Source organism: Apteryx rowi, unplaced genomic scaffold (genome assembly GCF_003343035.1).
Source record: "Apteryx rowi isolate R43461 unplaced genomic scaffold, aptRow1 scaffold_239, whole genome shotgun sequence".
NCBI lineage: Eukaryota > Metazoa > Chordata > Aves > Apterygiformes > Apterygidae > Apteryx > Apteryx rowi.
Window position 1 is genome coordinate 713,967 of NW_020448741.1, and position 3,818 is coordinate 717,784.

Genomic DNA, 3,818 nt, shown 5'->3' on the forward strand with positions numbered 1-3,818 from the left:
GTCAGTGGGAGTGAGGATATTGAGAGTTTATCCCTGGCTTTCAGCTGACTCGGTCAACCAGTCTGACTTTCTTTACCTCTCAGACATTTATACTTATGTGATCAGCATTAATGACAGCTACAAAATGAAGAATCCTCCAGGGGTTATACTAAAAAGCGCACCGGGCAAACTTGGAACATGTAAATGTGGATAGACAGTTTCAATTGTCTGTTACAACAGAGCATACTTTAATCCATCAGATTTGGGATATGTCTGGAGATATGAATTCAATCCCATTTGCCATGAAGAAGTCCTGAAACCCTAATAACACACATTTGACTTCCTAAATATTCATCCACAGATTTTTTTTCTGAGAGTAAACTACTCTTTTCTATGAGTACATAAGTGTATGTAAATATGTTCAAATTTGTAAAATATCCTGAAAGCTTAAACACATTTTCTAACCTCTGCATGGAGAAGCAACCACTGAATCACTAATCAGATATGTATGGAAAGTCACAGGGCTGAGCAGGCAGGTACATCTAAACAGTAAACAGTAAAATATCAGATGATTAAAAGCTATAAGAGAAGTTAGTAAACTATCGTATCCTGTTTAGGCCTAAAGAAGAGGACCTCAAATCTCATCATTCAACCTTTAAACTCATTTTGTTCCAACTCCCTTGACTCTGCTCCTTGTGAACATGTGATTTGCGCAACTACACAAATGCTTTATCTGAATACTCACACATGAAAAAGCGAAAAGTGCAGTGGTGACTTTCCAATGTAGCAGGTCACAGGAAATCACCATGTGCAAAATACAAGCCTGGCAGACAGCAGGGGGAATTCTCATGGGAAGGCCTAATGCTTTTCACTGAAATAATTCATTAGATTTCTAAATTTTATGACTGCAGAGAAAAGTTTGAAAATGCAAAACATAAAAAGAGATCCATTTTTAGTAAGAGACATATATTACGTTACAGTTTTCAGGCCAAACTTGTGCTGGAAAGGTGCAGAATTGTTGCATGCGTTGTTATGAACTGGCTCAATGGAACAAATAGTACCAGCTCAAACAGAAAGAGAGAGATTTCTTTCTCCTGGTAGCCTGGCATACTCCCCTCTTTGATCCCTCTTTGAGATGGCAAATATACTGCTCCTCGACAAGTGGATTTTAATGGTACAATCTAGCCTTAAAATGTTCCACTAACTGGCTTCAGCTGAGCTCTCTATTACTCAGGTCTCCAAATAATTAAATATGTTCAAGCTTGAGGAAACAAGAAGGCAGGAATGAAGGCTAATTTCAGAAACTGTACAGCAATTCAAAGCTGCTGATCTTCATTTAAAATAAAATTATTACATTTAAACTATTACATGTTTGTCTACTTTATAGCAGAATTGAAAGTCCAAATATGACTTTTAAGTTCAGTTGATAAATTATCTACAGACTCTGGAAAATGACCATAATGCAGCTGGTTGACTGTATATTCAAATTCTATTTGAGACAATAAGAAAATTGTAGCCATSTGCATACCTCTGTGACTTGTGGTGTGTATGCATATATATGCGTGTGTACTGGCTTAGTTACAATTCTCACAGTTCTCCTGGAGATTCACTTGACATGAGAAAAATTCAGATTGATGTTGTTGCCTGGCATCTCCTCAGTGAAGGCTGAGTATTGTGCTATTCACTTCTTCAGCTGCATGAAACTCATTGGACTACCACAAAATTCATTGGTGTGATTATGTCAGAAGGGTTTGTGGTATCTAAGGAAAACCTATGTTTTTATTTATATTAATGGGCCTCTTAACTAAAACCAGCATGCATTAAATGCTTGCACTGTGCTTCAAATCTGCCTCAGCTGGTACCAGCTAATGGCTCAGCTCAGAAACAGCGCTATGAACATGGGCATTGCCACAGGCTTTTGAATCCTTCTGTGGTAAATTCTTTATTTTCTTCTGAACGATATTGTCACTGTCTAGCTTGAAATAGAAAGGATGTATTTCCACCTTCTGAAYGCATTTTTGCCTTTCTTCTTCCAATTCAAAGCGTACTTTCTAGATAAAATTGGAAATCACATCACACTGGGAGTGAGTTAGGGACTATAATTCATGACTCACCAGCTTAATCTCCTGTATACAAAAGCTTCTCAGTGCAGATGATCTGTGGAGCATGCCAAGCCTCCAAGACAGATTTCACAAAACAGGCAGTGCAAAAGTAAATTGTTATAGTAAAATTAACTGTGCCTGTGTAGGAAAACAAAATCATCATACACTCTTTTTGCAAAGAGAAGCAATATGCTTACTCCCTTTGGTGCTACAGGTATGAGGGCTATATAATATGAAAGAACATCTTTGCACTGAAAAAATGAGCTGGAAGATTCAGTCATGGAGAGTCTTTGATGGATACCGTAAAACTTTTTGAAAAAGTACCTCTTTGCCACTAGCATTGCTATTTTTCCAGCATCGGTTACTACATGTTTTAGGTGTGGATGTGTGAACAAGTTACTGCACGACAGCCTGGCGCGTGTAGATCAGCTTCACCACAGTCCCTATGCACAATCATACCTCTACTAGAAAATAGTAAATGCAGTGAAATATCCCTCTTTCATTGTGTGAAAACCCTCTTTTAGTTGGCTAAGCTATTTCGTGGATTCTGTGGGATACCACAGTATTACAGTAGAATAGATGAAAGATTGCTTTTGAATTATGCCTGCCTTTTTTGTTCATACATCGAGACTGATTCTGAAAGCAGACATTCTGGTGTTTTCTAGGAATACTACATTTTGTTTATGCACCACATCAGGCTACCTGCCAAAAGTCTTAAACTGCAACCTCAAAGCCAGTATTATAATAAGAACACTTTACACCACACTGCACTCAGCCTCACCAATCACCTTATTTCCCTTAATGACAATCTCTAGTAACAAGACTGAGACAGCATGGGGTGAGCTCATGTTAGGAGATCATTTACATTGCTAGTTGTCAAAAAGTACAGTTCAGTAAAGTGTCAAGTTCTAGAGAAATCCTGCAAATTTTAATGGCCCTGCTTCTGTCTTCACCACTGTGACCTAACTGTGAACCAAAATTTCTCACATAACAGGTAGTTCCAAGAGTAGCTGAAGTTAAGGAGCTTTCTTTTGTGTGTCTTTCATTTATCATATCTTTCTCCCATATGGATTCTCTGGTATCTTCTAATATAATTTAGATGAACCTTTCCCTCAGTGAGAGACAGTGTCTCTTCTTTTACGTGCCTGCTTGGTTTCACAAAACTCATAGGGACTCAATTTCTCTGCAAAGTCTCTGTCAAGCATCAGTAAGATATTAAACTGCTAGCAAAAGACAGACAAGCAGAAAGATAGCACAATTGAATAAAGTGCATTTGCTGAAGAAACTAGGTTAAAAATAACATCAAATCCCTCAAAAATACAAACTAAAGCACACAAATGTAATCCTAACAAAAATCATTTGCGGGCTGCTAGAAGTCCAAATAGAAATGTAGTGAATTTGCCCATCCTTCTCTCTGACCCCAAGCTGGAATTGGCTCCCAGCATGACTGATGAGCTCTTCAGCAACACATCTCTACTATATGCATTGCAGCCACAGTTCCTCTACCCACACCAGCCACCTAACACACCACACACTGCGATGGTCTTGCAGTTAGGTGGGCTACAAAGTGCTTTGGTTAACAATGTAGTGACTGAGAATGATCACAGGAGTGGATGATATTGTGTCAAGCACGAAGATCCCTTTCCATTGCAGCATCAGTGAGAGCTGGTTAACGCAGTTACAGTGGGAAAGACCACATTAAGAATCCCTGGGGGACCATGAGCCAGAGCTTGCTGG